Below are 24,556 nucleotides of genomic sequence, written 5' to 3' on the forward strand. Positions count from 1 at the left end.
CAAGAGAATATAAAATTATATTAATATTATGCTCTTTTTTTTTGGCAAGACCTCCACTTCAAAACTCGAAGTCTTTTCCCTGTATAATTGACAGCATTGTCTATGAACACAGTTTAGGAAAACTTTTTATGCCACTCTGGATATGGTGGTTCAGAAGCCGGGAGATAATTAAATGCATGGGATGGATGTTACTGAGTGGTTAATGAATGTAAAATTTCCTTTAACAATTCAAATTTAAAGTCACTTTAGTTCTTATAAATCTTGCAGGAGTACAATTGGCTTAACTTTTTCTCCAATACAGCTACTTCATTCTATTACTTCCATTTCTATTTTCAATCTGGATTTTCATACAGTTTAGAATTATGCATGACAAAAGGAATTAGTGATACCAGATAGCCAACACCAAAACACTTGGTGAAAACTGAGTGTTTTGTTGTTGTTGTTATTGTTTTGTTTTTGTTGTTTTCTTTTTATCTTTCAGCCGTAGCAGTATGTGTAAGTATTTGATGACCTAACAGAATGATCTGTTAATGCCAGGACACCAATTGTCAGTAAAATTAATCTGAACAATTCTGACACTATACTGCTAGGATGATATACAAATAAGTCACCTCATTATGAACTATAACTAGCTTTTAGGTCTGTTGTACGCTAATTTCCTACATGTCATTTAATTAACAGAAAACACATTCTACTGTTAAGAAAAACAAACAAGAAATAACAAAGGCCCATTATAATTTCATATTCTCTGTTTTGCTGACTTGAATCCATACTTGGTACTCCATAATTATGCATATGCAAATTATTGATGTTACAGTATATATATTTATGTAAGTACAAAGGGATAAAAAAACCAAAAACAAACAAAAAGAAACAACTACCACACTTCTTTCAGAAAGTCAAAAAACAAAACAGAACAAAACAAAACAAGAACTTTCAATGGAATCCACAGAAGGGAACAACAAAATTATAGAAAGGACAAATTTTAGGTTAAAACAGTAAACAAAGTTAAATGTGCAACCCTGACATTTCTTTGTTTTGTCATCTTTCCTAGGTAATTCCAGTATTTCTCCCTTGTATGCAGTCCCTTCTTTCTGGCTTTCAGTGTATTAGTTGCACTAGGAAAGTATTTTTGGAATCCTTTCTATAGAATTTTCTGGCCTTCAAGGAATTCCTTCAAGGAATCTCTGCTGAGTGTCCCCATAAAAAGCAGCAACAAACTTAGCAAACTTACAAATAGCAGAGACAATATTCATTATATAAAGCTTTCAGAGAGAACTTCTTTCTCCCTCAACCGATCAGTGTACATGTACACCATGTTAGTATGCAAGAACCATTTCCATTTCTTTAGGTCTTTAAGACTACAATCCGTATTTTGGATTGTAAATCTAAATAATACTGGAAATTTTCCTATTGAATTTAATGAGTTTTCAGAAGAAAGAATATTAACTGTCCCAATATTTATCCAACAGATAAATTTTAACATTTAACCAACAAACCCAACAAAAATAAACCCTGAAAATCAATTCTATCATTTCACAGGAAAAAAATATCTTAGACATAACCACAATTCCTACCTAGGTTCTACATATAATTGTTTTCAAGGTGTTATCTTCTATTTTCTGAAAGTTGGAAAGTGATCATCTGCCTGCTCCACCTTGGTTCCCCAAGATCATTTTACACTATATTTACATACTAGCATTAACTGAATTGCTCCCAAACACTTTTTTTCCAAAGTCAGTCTTCCTTGCATTATCAGCTGAACTTGCACATTTTTCAGACCTGCTGATTTCAACTTCATGTTGTCTCCTAAATTATTTACAGATTAGTCTATCCTGTAGTTTTTCTTTTCTCCCTTGATAATAAATCTTCTAGCATTCAGTTACCTTCTTCTCATGGCCAAAGCTTCTCCTGATTCTTCTGAAACATTGAATTCTAAACAGTATAAAATCTGGTCAAATTGATCAGACAGACATTGATCACATCACCCTCTCACACTATCTCTGCTTCCTGTTAGGCTGTGTAACAGGGTACAACTGTAGGAACACTTTCAGCCTTTCATTCACTAACTGCAAACCTACTTTGCCTTTAATCATTTACCCGATCTGCTGTTCCCTATTAGACAAACTCACCTTTCTCCAGGACATTTGAAGTCCTTTTTAACAATTAATTAATGATCTTGTCCATCCACTTTCCCTCATATATATCATATATCATATGTAAATAAAGTCTATCCTGAACTGGCACCAATCCCATCATCTACTTTATCTACTGCACTCAGAAACAGAAATAAAACTAAATAAGCCAATGATTTGCACTGCTTGTGTATTTATTATTATAAGTTATTATAAATTGTGTTCTGTCTTCACCATAAGCAGTGTCTCAGCAGTTGCCACTTCTACCCAGGTAATGTCTTGTCTCTAATCAAGAGTCTAGATTGGTAAAGAACACAACCTTCTCCAGAGACTTCTTTCAAGGTTTTCATTTTCCCCACATTCTTTTCCATCTTCAAAAAATAAAAATTAAAATGAGATGGTGAGGAAAATTATGTTTTGCAACATTTCAGTTACCTTTATCTGAACTGAAGTGTGAGAAGAGTTCAGCATGCCCCTAAGCAAGTTCATCTCTTAATACTAAACATCGGGAATACCAGCACTCAGAATTTTACATTTTCTTATGTATCCAACACAGTTAACTTGACCTTCTTGATTACATTTAAAAAATATTTTAAAAAAATAATCTCTCAAAACAAAAAGTAGCAGGGATTTTGAGTTTTGTTCATTTTTGTTTAGCTCTCCTAGCATGGTTTTGCTTTATAAGGAGTTGGAATTGTTTTCCTGTGGCTTTGAGCATTAAGAATGCTAAAAAGAAAATGTTTCTTATTTAGGAGGTAGAGAGGGAAAACAGGTGCAAGAACTGCAGGTATGTCTCAAGAGGGAGCTTTTCCAGTGGTACAACAAAGTATTAATTGAAGGGAAAAATACAAGCAACCAACAAAACAAAATACAAAAACAACAACAAAAAATCAAGCCTAGGGACAACTACATCTCATATCTGCACTTTTAAGTCAGATGATACCATGAGGCAACTAGCCTTGCTCCCTTCACTCTCAAGTGCATGGGCAGGGTGCATAAAAACATGACAGGCTTACGCAATGCTGTGAATGCTATTGCATATTAAGGAATAGATCTAAGTCATTATCTGTGCTTCATTAAGATGTCTACATGCAGGATCCCTATCCAACCTTCCTATGCAAATGCTGAGCTTTTCTGGATATCAGTATCAATCAGGCAAAGGAGAAAAGAAAACTGCACACACCTTCATAGTTCTTCGTACTACCTTGATTCCTGAAGTTTATCCCTGATTTTCATTGATTTTTTTTTATTTTTTTATTTTTTCTAGCATAGGAATAGCAGGGAAAAAAAGCAGGGAATTAAGAGATCTTGAAGAATTATCTTTCTTACTATTAGAATACTATCAGCGTTATGTGAGGCAATATGAACTAATATATACGCAGAAAACTAGAATATAAATGATTAAGTAGTTGTAAGACTCTTCAGTGGTACATCTCTAAACTGAAATGTAATGCAGTTATACGCCCTGAGCTTATATAGTCAGATAAGAGCATACACACCCTTTAAACAATTGGCAATGAGACTCTAGTGGAGATGTCACCATGGCACTTTGCTGGTCAGACAGATCAGACTTGTTACATCTTCCTTAACTCTGGAGGAGAATCACGGCATGAATTCAAATAAGCTTTAGATTTACTTCAGAAAATCAACTTCACTGGCATATTTAATGTTATTTTTCTATCATATTAGTTTTCAAGAAGAAGGACTTAAGTCTGTTCCAGATCACACCACCTATTGCTCTGTTGAACTGGCACTTGGTTACTTTTGCTTTAACTTAGGGGGATAAGCAATTTTAAAAACAATAATCTGAGACAAACTGCAAGTGAAACCTGTCTCCCAGATACTTAAAACAGATGATGGGAGGATGTGAGTATGTAGAGTTCGCAGACCAGTAATGGAGTCCTAATGCCATAATCACATCACAATTAGAAGAAAAGAAAAAGAAAAGAAGATACAGAAAGAGAGGTTAGTCTGGAGGTAAATTCGCTTAAACTCTGTGCCAGAGCTTTGTGTGCCGCCTTACTAATCAAGATGTTTATTTTCCTTGATAACAATAAAAGAACAAAATGTGAAAAATGCTGACGCAATCAAAGGTACACATGATGAGCCAACACTCAGCCACTAGAAGATAAAGACTGCTATGCAGACCTTCAAATGTTAAATGGAAAGATCACTGCCACACATAAATGCAGGTTCTTTTAAATTTTGATTAGTCTGGAAAACCCCACTAATTCTTCATTCCCTCCAACACATTGAAAAACACCTTATAATCTGTATTTGCAAAAGCTTTACTGTGCATTTAGCATCTCTGCCTTAAATGACAAATCTTGAGAAGAATGAACCAAACTTTATCAACAGCAGTTGTCTGCACGAACTTGGCAGTATACATGATATGTTATGTATGATGCCTTCCTTAAAACAAGCTATTGAACTAGAATCTCATCTACAGAGTACAATGCCTTTTGAAACATTTTCTTGCTGCGTCTTCCAAAGGAGAGTGTTTGGAAATGCTCATGCGTAACATGGCGAAATTTCAGTAAAGTATAGAAGGAGGGGAAGACAAAACCAAAGATGTATATTATGGAAATATATAGGACTGAACAAAAATTTTCATACTCCTATGCATCACAGCTTAAATATTGATTTCTTTTACGTCCATTAAGAAAAACAACAACAACAAAAAAAGTATTCCTCAAAATGCTGCTGGTATATACCATTAGACTAAATATCAGATTATTATTTTCATAGAATCATAGAATATCCCAAGTTGGAAGGGACCCATAAGGATCATCAAGTCCAACTCCTGGCACCGCACAGGTCTGCCCAAAAGTTTAGACCATGTGACTAAGTGCACAGTCCGATCGCTTCTTAAATTCAGACAGGCTTGGTGCAGTGACTACTTCACTGGGGAGCCTGTTCCAGTGTGCAACCACCCTCTCGGTGAAGAACCTCTTCCTGATGTCCAGCCTAAACTTCCCCTGCCTCAGCTTCACACCATTCCCATGGGTCCTATCACTGGTGATTACAGTGAATAGGTCACCTGCCTCTCCACTCCCCCTCGTGAGGAAGTTGTAGACTGCGATGAGGTCCCTCCTCAGCCTCCTCTTCTCCAGGCTGAACAGGCCCAGTGACCTCAGCCGCTCCTCATACGTCTTCCCCTCTAGGCCATTCACCATCTTCGTCGCCCTCCTCTGGACACTCTCCAACAGTATAACGTCCTTTTTGTACTGTGGTACCCAGAACTGCACACAGTACTCGAGGTGAGACCGCACCAGCGCAGAGTAGAGCGGGACAATCACTTCCCTCGACCGACTAGCGATGCCGTGCTTGATGCATCCCAGGATATGGTTGGCCCTCCTGGCTGCCAGGGCACACTGCTGGCTCATATTCAACTTGCTGTCAACCACAACCCCCAGATCCCTCTCTGCAGGGCTGCTCTCCAGCGTCTCATCGCCCAGTCTGTATGTATAGCCAGGGTTGCCCCGTCCCAGGTGCAGGACCCAGCACTTGCCTTTGTTAAACTTCATGTGGTTGGTGATCGCCCAGCTCTCCAATCTGTCCAGATCTCTCTGCAAGGCCTTTCCACCCTCATCAGAGTCCACAACTCCTCCAAGTTTAGTGTCGTCGACAAATTTGCTCAGAACAACTTCTAGTCCTACATCCAAATCATTTATAAAAACATTGAAGAGGACTGGCCCTAAAACGGAGCCTTGAGGGACCCCACAAGTGACCATCCGCCAGCCAGATGTGGCCCCGTTTACCACAACCCTTTGAGCCCTGCCCGTCAGCCAATTGCTCACCCATCGTATGATGGTTTTGTTTAGCTGTATGCTGGACATTTTGTCCAGTAGGATGCTATGGGAAACCATGTCAAAAGCTTTGCTGAAGTCCAAAAAGATCACATCAGCTGGTTTCCCTTGATCGACTAGATGGGTGATCTTATCATAAAAGGAAATCAAATTTGTTAGGCAGGACCTACCCCTCATGAGCCCATGTTGGCTGGGACCAATGACTGCATTGTCCCCCAGGTGCGCTTCAATAACTTCAAGGATCATCCTCTCCATCATTTTACCAGGCACTGACATGAGACTGACAGGCCTGTAATTGCTAGGGTCTTCTTTCTTACCCTTCTTGAAAATTGGCACAACATTTGCCAGCTTCCACTCCAATGGGACCTCACCAGATTCCCAAGATCGTTGAAAAATAATTGAGAGAGGTCCTGCGATGATGTCTGCCAGCTCTTTAAGCACCCTGGGATGAATCCCATCCGGACCCATGGACTTGTATGGATCCAGGTGGAGCAGCAAATCCCACACACATTCAGGGGCGGTAGGGAGTTTGTCATTCCCACCGTCATGGTCTTCCAGCTCAGGGTACCCTGGGTCCCGAAGCCCATCATCAGCATTGAAGACAGAGGCGAAGAAGGCATTAAACGTCTCTGCTTTGCCTATGTCATTGTCTGTGAGGAGACCCTCCCCATCTAGTAGTGGACCTATGTTTTCTTTGGTTCTCCTTTTTCTGTTCACATATCTAAAAAAACCTTTTTTATTGTCTCCCACAGAGATGGCCAGCTTCAACCCTAGTTGGGCTTTGGCCACACGAATTTTCTCCCTACAAACACGAACAGCATCCCTATATTCCTTCATCGTCGCCTGACCCTCCTTCCAGCAGCCGTACACTTTCTTTTTTCACCTTAGCTCCAGTAGAAGATCCCTGGTCAGCCAGGCCAGCCTTCTGCCCCACTTGCCTGCCTTCCGATATTTTGGAATCGCCTGATCTTGAGCTTTTAGGAGGCAGCACTTAAAGATGGACCAGCACTGATGGACACCAATGCCTTCAAAAGCAGCTTCCCAGGGGACCTTGCTGACTAATTCCCTGAGCAGTCTGAAGTCTGCTTTCCCCACATCCAGCTGAAGTTTTGGTGACAGTTTTCCTTCTGTCACCATAAATTCTAAACACAACCACTTCATGGTCACTATGACCGAGACGGCCGCCAATTGCCACGTCTCCCACAAGACCCTCTCTGTTCTCCAGCAACAGATCTAGGAGGGCGCCTTTCCTAGTTGGCTCACTTAGCACCTGCACCAAGAAGTTATCATCTAGGTACTTTATGAACCTCCTGGATGTGTTCGTGTCAGCCGTGTGGTGATCCCAGTTGACGTCTGGCAAGTTAAAATCCCCCATAGGATGAGGGGAGTCGATCTCGAGGCATCTCTTAGTTCTGCAAAGAATAATTCATTGGCATTGTCGTCCTGGCCAGGTGGTCTGTAATAGACTCCCTGACTATTTTGTCACACCTGTGTTTTATTTTAAATCTTGTTTTAGGTTTTGTTTATATGACTTTTGCTCTCCTTTTTCTAGTCTTCATAGTTGATGTTCTAGGATTAAGGATCTGAGCCAAAATTCCTACAAATAAATTTGGAATACGTTCATATATATATATTTTTTCTGTTTCTTCTTATTTGGGGGGGGGGGGGGGGGGGGGGGGAATGCCTGAATCTACTTGAAATGGTGAGTTAAAACATTTGGTTTACTAAAGGAATACACATATTGAAAATATGCAAAAATAATATTATACATGCTCAACTGATTTCTTTCATAGACATATTGAATATATAACCATCCACAGGGGTGGCAGCTAGTAGATCATAACCCATCTGCAGGTTGGATGAATGTCTGCAGACCTTAGCAGTATGATGTAATGAGGACATGTACAGACAAGCTCTACGGAGAAAAGCACCCTGAAATAATGAAGAGGACTAAGAATGAGTGCATAGGTGAATGAACAACATGACATTTGCCAAGACACATTTCTGACACATTTGAGGGAATTACATTTTTTTTTCTAGTTACCTACATGTGCTTAAATTAATGGGGTCAGATTTGCATTTGGTTTCCACTTTTTAAAACCAATTAAGCTTTTTGATTTCCAGTGTTTGTGACTCATAAATGCTGGATTAAACTGACTCTTGCCAGCACACAGTTGAGTCCTGAAGTCACTGAAATTGCTCCATTGTAAAAAACAGAGCAAGAAGGATAACTAAGAAAAGCAGACTTGCGTGAAATATAATTCCCATCCTCTATGTCCCTAACTTCTGAACTGACCTTCCAAGAACTCACGTCTCCAGGAAATGTTGAACTTCTGTACAAAGATGTTTACTTTTCCATACTGCTGGCTTAGATTTTCTACTGCATCTTTCTTATGTCTGGCTCATGTTTGTAGGTTCTACCCAGGTCTGCAGGTTCTGCTTTTAAAGATTTAAAGCCTTATTAGAAGTGGTAGACCAGCATACAGACTACCATCATGCAGCTATACTTACCTAGAGAATACTCTGAGTAATTCACAAGTGGTTAACTTGCGTCCTTTCACTTTAAGTGACTCAATCATTATCACTTTTTCCATTATTGAACATGGCATAAGTCATAAGGAGCAACAACAATCAGGCTATAGTACTTCCAAAACAGGTTAAAAAAATTAACCATTACTGTAAAAGATACCTGTACAATATATTGCATATAATAAACAGGAATATTTATTTTTAGAATTTTATCTAACAATATTTATTGTACCCAGATTAAAAGGTATGTTTCCAAGAGTTTGACAATACCAAAATGCCAAAGATTTGAGAACTGGAGTTGTTTTAAGCGCTGAGATGAATAATAGATGAATATACATACCCCATTAAGTGTTTTCATTTTCACATACTTTAATGTGACATTTAGATTCAATATACCTTTTATGGTTATTAAAAACAAACAAACAAACAAACAAACACACTTAGAAAACAGAGAATTTTCAGTGGGAGAGTTGGATTTCATGGTATCATTTCATTCCTTTTATATCGGCATGAGTTCCAACTCAATTTATATGGCCTATTTCTTAGGATATACTTCAGTTTATCTGCCACAGAGAGGTATCAGGAATTTTGTTTTTTAGGTCCATTAGTGTAAATTGATATATAGTAGATCATAAGCCATCCAATGAGGGCATTTTTTTTTTCTTTATATCAGATGAAGATCTGGATCAAGATTAAACTGTAACTTGAAAACCAAAATGTAATGTTCATAGATTATACCAACAGCAAACAAAATCTTAAGTGACGTGAAGATGTTGACATAAAGTTTTCTCCCTCGTGATCTGCTAGCTTATGCTGCTATTGCTTAGAAATGCTACACTGTAGTTTTTGCTCCAGCCATTTCAGTTCACTTTTCATGTTCTCTAACAGTGAGAGCTTAATGGTACATATTTGCAGAGGTAAACAGTGTAATTTATAATATGGAAAGCCACCATGCAAAACATCTGTCTTTAGGCTAAAGGAAATATTCTTTGTCCAGTCAACTATCTGCTCCTTCACTAGTGAAGTAAAACAATTTGAAACAATAAACAGTGATGGATAATCAAAATTTTGTTAAAAGCAGAAAATGAGACACTAATAGATGTTTCTAAATTCATAAAACAAGGGGCTTAAATTATACCACAAGCTCACAATTAAAAAAAAAAGTATATAAACCAAACAGAGATAAGTATGTCAGAAATGTAAAAATAAAACCTGCTGTCATATTCTAACTTACATACATGCAGAGACATAAGTCGACATATTTCACAACATTATCAGCCGAGTGATTTGCCAGTAATTATGGCAGCAAAATTTTGCTCTTTGAATGTCTGAAGACTTTCATGGCAATTTGATGACCTAAATGAAATAAACCTTCTGTCTTCAAAGGCATCTACATTCTGTGTTACAGAAAGTTGTCCTCCCTCTGTCAACACTTCTGAATTCACAGGAAGCTGAATAGCAGCACTAACACAAGGCTGAGCCTGGCCTAAGAAGCCATCCTGAGAGATGGCATCAGAACAGAACTGCACTCTGCCCTGTTCTGAGCAAACTCATGCTTCCCCACCATATACCACACAGTCAAACTTCTGCCAGCCATACTGCAAGTATCAACTTGAATTGACATTTCCTGGCTTCCTTGTTTCATGAGATAGAAGAGCTTCTATAGATCCTGATTTTAAAGGCTTTCTCACCAACATCCCTTGGAGTAATACATTCTGTATCTTTTTAGCATCTATCCTACAAAGGATCTTCAATTGCAATTACTATTAGACTGAAATCTGTCGTTAGAAATATTTTTAAAAGAAACTAAACAGCCTTGCAGTGACAATGCAATTCTGACTTTTGGAGAAAGCAGCAGACATAGTAAACACTATTTTGCAAAACTTCAGTTCCAAAACATGAAAAACATTGCATTTTGGCCACAGTTTCAGCTCTGTTTAACTGCAGCATAAAGCAACTCATCTTTGTATAATGAAGAACATTTCCCACAACAAACCTTAACCATAAAGACATGAAGATAAATGTTTTTATCCTGATTACTCTGCTTTAGAGCTTTTGCCTAAAAATTGTCTTTTTTTTTTTTCCCCTGCAGTTTCTGCTCTTCAGCTCTTCTCTGTTCTGCCTGACAAAATTGATGCCATTGGAAGCATTACTGCTAATCAATTGACACAAAACAGAGTAATTTGGCAAAACATGGGTAGAATCTAGAAAAAAAATAAGCCATAAAGAATTACTAAGGTATTGTGGTTTTTGTTTTGCTTTATTTTTTTTTCTACAGATGAAAAAGTAAAAAAAATGGGGATAGGATGGAGGCACACAAAGCTAATAAGAAAGAAGGTAACGAAGAAAAAAAAGTTTTTATTTTCTTGAGGTCTATGTCCTGGATTTTTAATATTCCTGAAATTGGCATGAAAGGTTTTATCCTTCCCCAGCACAGTCATTTTTATCTTGTCTCTGGCCAGACAACTATGTTTGGCAGCATTTAAATAAAAAGTACTTAATCCTCTGTACAAAGAAAGTCTTCTGGTGTCTTGGATTTTGAAGAAATGCAATTTTTAATCAATATATATTCTGTAACCCCATTACTGTACAAAGAACATCTGTTCTTCCACCTGTCCTAAGATAAAAAATACCTAGATTGATATTTATCAGAAATTATTTAATTTCTAGAACATTTAATATGAAGTTTACTTGACTTTCCCACAGGCTGGGAGCAGTGTGTGTTCCCAACCAGCTGATGGGGGGGACCAGCATGAGTGAGGTAAATGTGGACCTCCACACCAACAGCAGGGCCACAGGTCACAGCCCATGTACCCGGTGCCAGCTGCTGGAGTGTCTTAGTGTCTGAATCTTCCCCAAACCTGGTGTGTGTGGTGTGTGTATTTGCTGGCAAACTTCGAGGTGCACTAACCTGTGAAGCAAGTAAGTGGGTCGGGATCTGGGCAGGTGTGCTGGACAGAGGGGCTGTGCCAGTACTCAAGGCTCCAGGTGGGGATACTGGACAGACTGAGGGGCTATGCCAGTGCTTGTGGGATCTGACGCAAGTCCTGGATGGACAAAAGGGCCATGCCAGGTACTTGAAGGATCTGTGAAAGTGTGTGTACTTGTGAACCTAGAGAGTGCTGTGTGTGTGCCTTCATGAGTGAACTTCTGTCTCTACCAGCTGGAGAGGAGAAAGGGTTCTCAGCAGTCAGTGTTTTACAAGTCCCATGCATAAGTGTTGTTGAAAGCAGCCTTTGACTAAGGCTGCCTTTGTGGCTGGTTGTGTCAGTGTCCTGTCTCTGTCTGTGTGTCTCTGGAATATGTGCTCAGTTTTGCTGACAGCTGAATCTGCAAAGGGTAAACTGCCAGTCACATCCCCCAGCCAGGGCAGAGACCCCACATCCTCAGGCTGGACAGGAGTAGTCCTAAGCCAGAGCAGATGAAGGAGGTAGCCACTTGCTCTTGTCATTCTTTGTTTTCACTTAACAGCTATTTGATCCTCACTGGTACAAAATTGAGAGGAAAGATATTGTGCATCATATAGGCAATCTTCCTGCTCCTATCGTTTTGAATTTCTTTGTTCTTCCTCTTTCCCGAGATCATTTTGGTTTCTATTCCTCTCTTTTAAAATATTCCAATTGTCTCCCAGAATGATAACATCAAATATGTAACAAGAGTATTCCCTTCTTTCATCCCAATTTTTAATGAAAATGCTCAGCAAGTCCAGATTTGGGACAAATCCCTCTAGATTAAAAAGTAAAAAAGTAAACAGTAAAACCTCTGCAACTGTTTTCCAAACAGATGCATACTCTTTCATACCAGCTTAATTGATCATAATTCCCATGATTTCTTATGGGAATATCACTATAGTCAAAAGCCTTGCAGAAGCAAAAATATAACATACCTATCACTCTCGTCCCTACACTTTTACACTGCTGCAGTTATTTGGTAGACCTTTCAACACTGCTGAGAACACTGGCAGTGACTGGATAGCTTGTTATCTGAGTAAAATTAGAGGGTAGAAAGAAATGAAAGGGACAAAATAGATCCTCTAATACTTCTTGAAATCTATATGCGACTGATACCATCTGAGCTCAAATGTGATTACTTCTGCACGATGAAGATCTAGTTCTGGCTTTTACATTCCAGTTTAAAAGAAAGAAGGTAGAAGAAAGTAACTGCATAGACAAACTGTCATTACCCTCATGAGCTAGGGATTGCCTCTACCTTCTGCAACTACTCTTGAAAATGGAAATAGAATCATTTTTACTGCATTAGTGTTTGTCAGAGATCAGCTAGTTCAGGAAATGAAGGTCTGAATGTGTTAAAAATCTATCTCTGACATTATTCGGGCTGAAAGGTCATATACTATTGCTCAGAGGCTGCTTGGGATTGGATCCCCCAAAAGCTAGCAATAATAATAATAATAATATGCTTCTATAATAACTGTCAAAAATCCAACATGTTAATTTAGAGGTTGGTTGTAAAGTCCTTCACAGATCCAGTACAATTTAAATACGGTTCAATTGCACCAATAAAGTAATTTGCTCTGTAAAATACAGTGAACAGCTTTTTGCGGCTATCTTAATGCTTCCCTACCCTGTTGTGATACTGTTTCCAAAAAAGACTTCTGTCCCTGCTGTTTGGGGAGATGTATCTATAATGTCTTGATCCAAGCATTTCATATGCAACAGATGGTGATCTTGGCTGTACATTCATTCTGGTTTCTCTGAGCCTGAGTGCTTAATACCTCTTTTCTCTGCCAATCACTTCCTAACTAGAAAATGAAACCTGATTTGACATGGACTCTTCCCTGTCCTCTCTCTCACCTTTAGCGAACACTGACACCTTCAGACATTATTCCGAGATGTTTGCCTTTGATCTGCCAGCTGAAGAAGGAAGTCTGTTATTCTGTTGTTTAATCCTGCATACAGGTAGGGAAGAATAGAGGTCTTAGTTTATACAGAATTAATATTTATTTCTTCATCAGGAAAAATGTTCAACGCACCTCCACTTGTACAGGCTAAGAAGCTGACACCTCAACCAGCTGACTTTTTAAATCCAAAGGCCAAATCATATTTGCACATCTTTTTTCCTTCCTTTTCCACATCTGAGGAGCACAGAGGAATGAAGTTACAGTCTTCCTGTAACACGCTTTTCACTTCATTTTTTCCTTCTTATTCAATAGATATTCAGCATGGATGGAAAAAGAAAATATATAACTGTGTTTTTAAACAACACAAACAATACAACTCTGAACTGGATTATTCAGAGTCTTCTTGAACTGCAAGCCTTTATCCTGTCTGACAAAGTTTGCAATTGTTGTTGGCATTAGTGTTTGCCTTTCCTTTCAGATTCTTGATTGAGGTTAGTTTTTTTAAAAAAGTAGAAATGACACCAACAGTCATAGTTCCTTTCCTTTTTGTGTATACAGGAAGTGGCGAGGCAAAGCATAACGTGTTTATGTTGATGAACATGAACAAGGTTGTCTCTCTTTTTGCTGTTCTATTCTTTTTTGTTTGTTGTTGTTTTTGTTGTTGTTGCTTTTTTGTTTTGTTTTGTTTTTAACTCAGAAAGTACTAGAATTAATCCTGTAATCTGAAAGATAAAAAGCTATGTCTAGCCTGTATGCAAGGTAAGGAAAAAAAAATCTGTTTCATTAACATTTCCAAAACTCCAATACATTCCAAAACTTAATACATTGCCATTAGTGGCAATGCCACCAGAAATGAAAGGGCATCCCAAAATAACCCCAAAGAAACACCTGTTTACAGAAATAACTCATTCATGAAATGACTGAATACTAGTGTATGAAAGAGAAAATCGGAGAAGATAACTTTATCCAGATGTGGTTTCATGACATCACTAACCATCTTGCCATATTATTTGTATTCTGTTACGAAATATGAAAAGTATTACCACTGGCTTCAGTGATTGATATATTTTAATAACTGCAATTATAGAATTATATTAATATAGAATTATATTAATTGTAAATGGTGGTTTAATTTAAAATAATAATACTTTGATGCCTCCCTAGATCTTTTCCTTCTTCCTTATTCACTAAACCTGATTACTTCTACTTTGTAAAAGCTGAAATCAAGTGAAATAAACTCATATCAGACAATACTGGATTATGGAGAGGAACTATGAAAACATCACACACTTGCTTTACAGGGTAGGAGTTTTTGTTTTGTGTCTGTGTAATGTGTGGTGCAGTATATCCTCCTACTGAGATGAACTCCTAAACTACTTAACACTACAATTCAACATCATGAACATTGCTGTCATTAGTGATCACCATTATTTCATACACAACAATCAGTACTTTGTCTTCAGTACTCTGACTCCTCGTCGTGAATTTGCTTTCTGAGAACTATGCAAAACAAGTCTGCTCTACATGATTTATATAGTCTGCTTAAAGACACAAACTGGGCAAACTTAGAGTTTTTGAGGGTACTGATATTCTGATATACCAATGCGAGTACAGACCGTACAAACCTGGAATAAGCATTATCATTGCAGGCACTACAGACCCCACAATTTCAATCTAGAAACCCATGGACAAGACAACAGAAAACAAATTTCTATATTAACTACTTCTTTCCTTTTAGTTTTCCCACTGACAATTTGAAATACTGATTACTTCAGAAAAACTTGCTTACTCACAAGTTTTCATTCCAATTATGTAGTCTCCCTGAGAGAAAATTCACAAGACTGCTTTAACAGTCTATTTTCTTATTGTCTTAAATATCATATAATTTAGACTTGATGTGAAACATCATCATCCCTAAGGCGTTTTACATCTGTATTCAGGTATGAAAGTATACACAACTTTTCAAACTGTGGAGCTTGCTGACTTCAATTAGAATCCACAGCATTTGATTTTCATTTTTTTCCTGTTTAGAGAACATTTCAGAACACAGTCTGTGGGTTCACTATTTTTAGACCTTTCAGCTAGAATGCTGGAGTCTTTTCATTTTCATTCTTGCTTACCTGGTGGCTATTCGGCTCAGTACTAGTGTTATGTACTGTGGATTTCTTTATTGGAAAAATATTTTGGGAACTCCCCATTGTATAAACTGAAACAACAGATTAATGGGAATAACCAAAATAGAATTCCTGTCATCAGCTCTATCTGATAACATCTAGAACTTTGACTTCAAATAACTTCTGCAATTCTCTGCCACTGAAAAATGAGCATATTGGAGACAAGCTGGAGTAATTTGCAGGTTTGTTTAATATTTTTGGAACATTTACAGCATCTCAGAACGTAGAAAAATGTGAAGCAGTAATCAGGATCAAATAACTCTTTTAAGGTCACAAAATTTTAAGGTTAATGAGGTGGTCCACTTCCTACTTTGTGCGAAGAAGTAAATAGTGGAAGTAATATGCTAATAAAAGTCAAAACTGGAAGACTTGCAGTACCGTATACTGTTTCAGTCATATTTTGTATGCACCACAAACAAATCTCCCATATCTAGTGAATATCTACTCCACTGTGAAACACTGTATTTTAAGGGCTTAACTACAACTTTCTTTGTTCTGCTACCCTTTTATATTTGTACCTTAAAAATACTTGAAGGAGGAAGAAGAAAGCACACAATTAATCTTACTTTTACAGCTCCCATTTCTGGGTACTACTGAAGTATTCTTCAATAATGTAAGCAGATCTTTCAGATCTCTTCTAAACCAGTGTTCTCTGTTATTCTCATTGAACAGAATTGCTTGGTACTGTAGTTCTTAACATGGAAATTTGTTATTGTATAGATATTTAAAATACAGAAACATAAACAGATTTGCAATATTGTTTTCAGGAAAAAAAAAAATATCAGAGATTAATCAACGTCACAAGCTATATGCAGAAAAACAGGGGAAATTTAGAAACATTACTCAGCCACATAGAGGTAGCATGAGGAAATCTAAAGTTCAGTTGGAGCTAAAACTTGCAGAGGACATCAAGGGCAACATGAACAGCCTCCACTGCTACATTAGAAGCAAAAGGATACACAAAGAAAATGTGGGCCTAGCTGTAAATGGGCTGGGTGAGTTGATGACAGTAGACACAAATAAGGCTGAGATACTCAATGCGTTCTTCACCTCACTTTTCTTTGACAGGGCCTTTGTGCTTACAAAGACATGGAGAAGAATCATCAGCAGAGGATGAGGATTAAGTCAGGGCTTACCAAAGGGAACTCAACCTACACAAGTCCAGAAATGGAAAAGGCAAAATGTTACACATGTGGTAAGCCAAAATGGTTAACCTTAGAGTCTACAGTCCTCACTTTGGTCCCTAGGAAGATAAGGCTGAGAGTCCTCTTGCAACACATTTCTCAGCACATGAGGGAGAAAACAGTGTTTGGGAACAGCCTGCATGGATTTATTCCGGGTAAATCATACCTGACTGACCCAACTGTCCTCTATAATAAAAGTTTGTGGATAAGAAAAAAGCAGTGGAGGTCATTTACCTCAGCTTTAGAAGGACTTTCAACACTGCTTCTGGCATTACTTTGTTATGCAGGCTGAAATGTTACCATCTGGACAGGCAGACAACCAGACGTATAAAAAACTGTTTGAATGATTGGGCAAAGAGGGTACTATTTAGCAGGTTTTATTCTATCTGCGTTCCAGCAGCAAGTAGAGTACCACGAGGGTCTCTCCTGGGACCTGTCCTGTTTAACATCTTCATCAGTAAAATCGGAATGAGGTGAATGGATTGCACTCTCATCAAGTTTGCAGATGACATCAGACTGGGGGACCAATTGATATGCTCAAGGGCAAGGTGCCCATCCAGAGGGACCTAGACAGTCTGGAGAAACTGGCCAACAGGAACCTTATAAAATTCAAGAGCAAATGCTAGTCTTGCACCTAGGTAAGAAGAGCCCGTAATAATATGCAGGCTGGGACCCGACCAGCTGCAGAGCAGCTTTGCTGAGAAGGACCTGTAGGTGGTGATAGATGACAAGCTCAAGCTAGGCATAAACCAGTAGTGTGTCCTGGCAACAACGTCCAAGAGCCTCCTGTGATGTACTCACAGAATCATGACCAGAAGGATCCATGGTAGTGATTGTTCCTGTCTCCTAAGCACTTGTGAAACCGCATCTACAGTCCTGTGTCCAGTTTTGGGCCTCCTGCTCAATACAAGAGACACATTGACAAACTACAGTGAGTTCAGCAGAGAGCCCCCAAGCTGATCAGGGACTGGAGTACTTAGCCTGTGAGAAAAGGCTGAGGGAACTGAAGAAGAGACAGTTTCAGTGGGGCCTAACAGCAACAAGAACTGGTGAGATCAGTGAGACAACAAAACCAGGCTACTCACAGATGGGCACGGAGGGAGGATAAGAGAGAAAATCCACCTGGCTATAACTAGAAACTTCTTCACCCCAAGGATAGTCAAATTGTGGGGCAGGTTGTGCAGTCACCATCCTTGAGGGTTTTCAAGACCTGACTGAATAAAGCCCTAATTAACTTGATCTGACCTCACAGCTGACTCTACTTTAAGCAGGAAGATGGATTTAGAGACCTGAAGTCCCTTCCAACCTGAATTATTGTATGATCCTATGATTAAAGATGAAGAATGTTGATACTCATGTATGACCTTAATCTGCTGAACAGCTACCTCACTTGATCAAGGAGGTAGAAATAATAGTCTGAACAGTGATAAAATCCTGCATGATCCTTTCTATCATTTCATTAGGTAATTTGCAGTATCATTGCATTTGGGAATATTAACGCATACACAAAAAAATGTCATTAGTGCATATATAAAGCCCCTGAATGATGAAGGAAAAGCTAATTTCCCTTTCCATTACTCTTCGCTCATTTCTCTCTGTCCTTAGAATTATTGAAGTAATTTGGGTTACTCTAACAAAGGGAAGATTAGACTCATTCTAGAAACAAGTGTCAATGAACTTGCTGATATAATGGAGTGATTTATTATATTTGGTTGCTTAGAAAATATTATCCTAAATGATTACTTGCACTAAAACATTCTACAATATTAGGACTTAAGATACAGTGAATAATATAATAGCTGAAATCATACATCTAACTTCTGTTAATCATATTAAGTAAAATAAACTAAACTAAACTAAAATAAAATAAATACTGCATGTGATCTTTTCCATCATGGCAGTAAACGTAAACTCCAGAGACCCCAATCAGTTTGATCACCATGTAGTAAACTTTAATTTGGATGTCTTTATATCCCAGTAATTGAGTCCCTTAATCTATGGAATAAACTTTTTCAATTCAACATGCAAAGCAGCTAATGGTGTAGGAAGTAGTTTATAAGAATGATATTCTAAGAAGCATTTAAAAAATTCTATTCTATTCTAAAAAAAAACCTGAAGATTTAATCATTAAGAAATATTTAGAATGCAGAGTATTCAGACTAGTTTAACTTATCTATTTATCTTACATAAAGTTTTTACCATGAAGAACAGGGATATTATCAGCTATTATGCATTTATATTTTCATTGTCTTTTACTCACAAAAGAAATTTTCCTATTTACAAAAGTACAACACATTCTCTATTCATCTATTTGCTTTCCTTACACTGACAAGCCAAAAAGCTATTTAAATGAAGTATAAAAATAATCCCTCTAGGGGAATAATTTTCCCATAAGAGGTTAATATCGAGTATCCTGGACACAAGGTTAATTATTGTAATTTAACACATTGAGAGAATCTACAATAAAGAGATATTAACAAGATCTCTTAGGTTGTCAGAAAACTGGTATGTTTCATGACTGTTTTCCAACTAGGTACAATTAATAGCATATTAAATGTATTAATCTCTGTTCACTTTGGTTCTTCTGACTAAACGTTTGATAGACTCAGTTTATCAAATAAATATCACAAGGTCTAAAATATTATTTTATTCAGCTAAAAAGGAAACAAAAAGGCTCAAGGCTGAAAATGGTACTGAATAATTTCTTACACATCTATAATACAAATTTAGGTTTTCAATTTAAATTCTTCCTTCCGCCTTGTTAACATTTGTATATAGAAACGTAGAATATCCTGAGTTGGAAGGGACCCACGAGGATCATGGAATCCAACTCCACACAGGACCACCCAAAAATCAGACCATGTGTCTGAGAGCGTTATCTAAATGCTGCTTGAACTCCGACAAGCTCGGTGCTGTGACCACTGCCCTGGGCAGCATGTACCAGTGCCCGACCACCCTCTGGGTTAAGAACCTTTCCCTAACACCCAGCCTGACCCTTCCCTGTCCCAGCTCCGTGCCGTTCCCTCGGGTCCTGTCACTGTCCCCAGAAAGCAGAGCTCAGCACCTGCCCCTCTGCTCCCCTCATGAGGAAGCTGCAGGCCACTACGAGGACTCCCCTCAGTCTCCTCTGTTGTGGGCCTAACAAACCAAGAGACCTTAGCCACTCATCATCATACATCTTCCCCTCTAGAGTCTACACCATCTTTGTAGTCCTCCTTAAGACACTCTCCAGTAGCTTTACATCCCCCTTATATCATGGCACCCAAAACTGCACACATTACTTAAGGTGAAGCCACACCAGCACAGAATAGAGCAGGACAATCGCTTCCCTTGATATACACACACTAAATAGTCACATAATTACCGGAACATTTTATATTTATTTGTATTTATCTATATAGTGACTACAGGGCATGATCAGGGTCTTTTCAGAGCATAGCTGCAGCTAAAGAAAGTGATGGTGGAGCTGTGCACATTTCACTGTATAATTCTGTGTTTTTAATGCTTATCAATAACACTGGAAAACCACATTCAGTTCCATCCTCTGTCTCCTCAAGATATAGCACTGTTTTCCAGTGTTTGGGTACACACATATTCCTACCTGATGAATGTTCTGCATTGCATAAAATAATATTTATTGTTTCCCTCCCCCCTGTCCAGGTGGGAGTAAATGTATGGCTCTATGGCTCCTCTATAACTTACTAGTCAAGATATTCTTAGACGTATGAAAAATAATGCAATACATATTGAAATGGGGTTTCAAGCCATAACCCTTTTTTTTCCTCTCACAGTGAGCATCCTGAACTACAGAAACATGTGATATTCCACTTCTCAACTACATGAATTATTCTCAGACATACAGAAAAGATGTAGCAGAAGAAACTATTCCATATAAGTATATTCTATAACCAGGCTTCTAGTGACACTCCAGAGAATTTCTAAGTCACAAAATCAGAAAAAAAGAAAGTGAACACAGGCTGCCAGTATTCTGAATGGAATAACAGGAGATAGCAACAGCTTCTCCTTGACCATACATTAAAAATAATAAAAAATGCACAACAGGCAAAAAATAAATGACAGTTGCCTCTTGAACAATGAACTTAAGTTCATTCGTAAGTGTCTTCTTTAAAGAAGACACTCAAGCCTATGAAAACTTACTGGAGAAAGGCATCTCAATCCCGTGTCTCCCAAACCTCAGTAATAAAAACACAATTTCTGCTACTTGTGTTGGATTGTAATGATCACACTCTGGGAAGCTTAATATTTCCTACTTAATGTACAGTGAGGTCTCTGCGACAAGCTACATAAAAGTTAGTGAACTATACTCTTGCCTGAATTTGTTTTTGGATCTAGCCCTGTATTTTTAAAAGGACATTGGGACATTCAGATATTTTGTATTTTCATGCAAATTTACGAATTTCTAGGATATTTAGGGCACACAAATACTGCATTCTTTCCGTTCATTTGGGATTACAGAAAAAAAAAAATCAGAACAATATAAGTAAAAGACTACAAAAAACAGACTCATACTACTCATACTTACAGTAGCCATAAAATAATGGAAGAAAAAGCAGAAGACTAACTCAGACTAACTATAGATCATTAATAAACTGGGGATAAAAATGAATAGTGACTTCAGTAATCGGAACAGAGACTCCTTTTAGGTCTTTCTACTACCTGAGGAGTTGGAGAGGAGGTCATTCCCAATTAAATCCATGGTAATTACATAGAACAATTTGAAGTAGCTTGAAAGAGGAATTTTTCCAATAATCAGGCCACAAGATCAAGTTTCTTCAAAGAACACAGTCAAGAAGCTGGAATGAATCTCTCCTCAACTTCATCTATTAACATAATTCTATCATTTTGATTTTCAGTCTGAAAAGGTTTTGTTTGGAAAACATTAGAATAATTTTCATATGTTACCCTTTAAATTTCTTATTGCAATCCAAGTCAGGAAATTCAGAGGAGAAGAAAAAGAGAGAATGAGAGGAGTATGTATTTTATTAATCTCAAGAAGGATTCAAATTTATCCTGAGTTTTACAAAAAATATTTAGTTTTTATTTGAGCTGAACCTATGTATCTAGAGACCCTTGAAATGAAACACACTGGCACAAAATAAGAAATCTCCTATAACTTACTACTTACTGCAGTTTCATACTCTTACTATCTACACAATTAAACCTTTTTTGAAACTAGGAGAAAGATTATGCCTCTTCATCCGTAATAGTAACAGGAAAACAAAGAAAATAAAGCTTTGAGAATTAAAACTTTTTTTCCCCCAATAAAGGAATGATAAAGAACAAGTCAGTAAACCTCCCCAATCTCTTCCCCCTCCCCTCCCCAAGTTCTAAAAACAGATGGACCCTTTAGTAAACTTTTATTTGAGTAGTACATTGTCTGATATACATTATAAAAAGAAATCTTGCATAAAAAGAAATATGCATCTTGCACATTTGCCTAAGCAAAATACATCCAAAAAGGGCAATATATTAACCTACAGCTTTATTAGATAAATTGACCTCACAATCATGATGAAAAAAACACAATCAACAAAGATGAAAAAAACACACCCCATTAAATATCAACATTGTAGTGTTTCAGGAAATACAATTTTAAATGATCACCAGTCATTAAAATAATGCTCCTTTTAACTATATATTTCAGTGGCTAATACTCAATGAAACAAAACATCTCTGCCACCTTTAGCTTCTAGCTATCCAATTTTCATGTTTTAAATTTTTTTTTTAAATCAGTATATAGCTCACTTATTTAAAAACAAACAAACAACAGTTAAACCACAGTTGCAGTTAAAAGAATTGTTTTAGTGTAAGAAATACTATAATTAAGTGCCTATATGAGGAAAAAAAAAAAAAGACAAAAAAGAACAAGCTACACATTAGCCATTAGATACATTCTGCAAGGACCTTTATATGGAGGGAAAAATAAAGTGAGAATCCACTACACAGTTCATTTGTGCAGTACTACTACCTATAAATCCTTCTTTTCATTCCACTGGAGTCAATATATATGATGATTTTAATAAAAAGACACCAGTATTTAAATTAATTTACATCCAAGTAGCATGTTGTCCAACAACATTCACAGCCATCACACATTCTCAGGAAATGTGGCGGATAGATCCGGTAACACTCATGATGATCATCTAGCTTGGCAAATTATTGCATTTCTGAAAAACAGATTAGTGTTGTGAAGTGAAAGCCAAGATTTTCTATCAAATTGGCTCACTTGTATTCCCTCCTCAGCTCTTTACAGACAAGGATATGACAATATGACTTTAACCTGAGTTTGTAGTTACACAGTCTGTAGAAGTATTTTGGAGATTTTATCATTTACCATGTCATGCAGCAATACATATTTTTTCTGCAGTACAGCTACACAAGCCTAAGGCAGTAGGTATAGATATAAGCTGTCTTGACAGGATCGACTTTGTGCAATACTGCTATAAAAACAAACTTTATTACAACTTGTTTAAACCGTGCAATTTAAGTTGTTAAATCCTTCTGATAAACCCAGTTTCTATCTATGCATTTTAACATTAAAAGTGGTATCTAGGTACTCTGGGCAAAAGCTTGATATATCTGTGCTTTGTCAAAAGATGTTCCAGAACTCCACATTATGCATGGAAATTGTACCAATAAGTATGGGTTCAGTAATCATAATAGGACCTTCAATGAAATTGGCTGACTAGTTTAACTTACATGTTACTGAGTTATTTGAGAGGATCATTTCCTGAGCAGCTTGGTAGTTCCAAAAATTTCACATTAAAATCCATGCCAACAGAGATCTTTTTCTACAGTATCTGAACATTTGTTATGGTTCATTTACTGGATATGTTAAAAAGTTTTCAGGAACAGACTTTTAGTTATTTTGTTTAGTTTATTGTAGTTATTTTTAAAAAAATCAAAAAAGCTTATGAAATAACATTATTAGTGGAGTCTATTTTTATCAAATCAGTGCATAGCTCAATTTCAGAATAATGATGCTGAACTTTGCAATATAGTAAATATTATCTTACATTTTGCAAAGGTAAATACAATGGCATTCCTCACAAATTGAACATCAGTTTATATAATTTGTTTCAGCAATGAAATAGATATATTGAAGTTTATCTATATTTTCAAAAGAGAAAAGTTCATGTGCTTCACCATTTATTTACTCAGACATCTATTTTACTGAAAGACAAAAAAAAAAGAAACTTCAGGTTTCAGCGCCCAGAAACAATACTCACAAATTATTCTAGAAGAGAAAAAATCATTTCTTCTGCAGTCGATAGTTAAACCCCACCAAAAATATGTGCTTTTCCTCAGCAACTTGTTCACTATCATGTTCCCCCAAATATTTTCCACTCTATTTTGCTATGTCTATATCTATATATTATTGTGAAAAATAAAATATAGAAGGATTTCTAAATATGAACAAATTCATAATGCTTAGTTGTAAGGGTACGGGTCTCTAAATACAAATCCAAAGAAAAGGCATGCACTTCAATTACTGCCTAAGAGACAGATACTGCTATGCTTATTCCCAGAAGCAGATTCACAGACTGTTGAATAGTGTTCAGACTCCATCACTGCTATTCAGGATCTCTCATCATGTTTGCTATGAGGGTCTAGTATTCTAAGTGTGGCACTTTAAAGGGCTAGCAGTGTCTGAAATACCTTCTCCAGACATGAGTGATCCAACAGAGGCTACTCTCAAAGCCTCTATATCTCAGAAACTATGACAATCAAACTGAGAATGGTATTTCTTTAGTAATACAAAACCAGCAAAAAATGACACTTATTCTTGGCAGATGGCTTATGCTCAGCCTTCCACTGGGGACAGAAATGGTGCTCACCCTGATCT

The 24,556-nt window shown here is 37.3% G+C and overlaps 1 protein-coding gene and 1 long non-coding RNA gene across 8 annotated transcripts in view; both read right to left on the minus strand.

The window, feature by feature from the left end:
- PCDH7 (protocadherin 7) overlaps positions 1–24,556 on the minus strand; it is a 284,971-nt gene that overhangs the window by 26,797 nt on the left and 233,618 nt on the right. The window lies entirely within an intron of this gene.
- Positions 7,750–17,397, minus strand: LOC121069094. The gene is made up of 3 exons (XR_005819255.1): positions 17,324–17,397; positions 13,285–13,379; positions 7,750–7,876 (listed from the first exon to the last, which is right to left on the minus strand). It is a non-coding gene; the product is annotated as an uncharacterized LOC121069094 (long non-coding RNA).

The sequence above is a fragment of the Cygnus olor genome, chromosome 4 (assembly GCF_009769625.2).
Source record: "Cygnus olor isolate bCygOlo1 chromosome 4, bCygOlo1.pri.v2, whole genome shotgun sequence".
In the NCBI taxonomy this organism is placed as follows: domain Eukaryota; kingdom Metazoa; phylum Chordata; class Aves; order Anseriformes; family Anatidae; genus Cygnus; species Cygnus olor.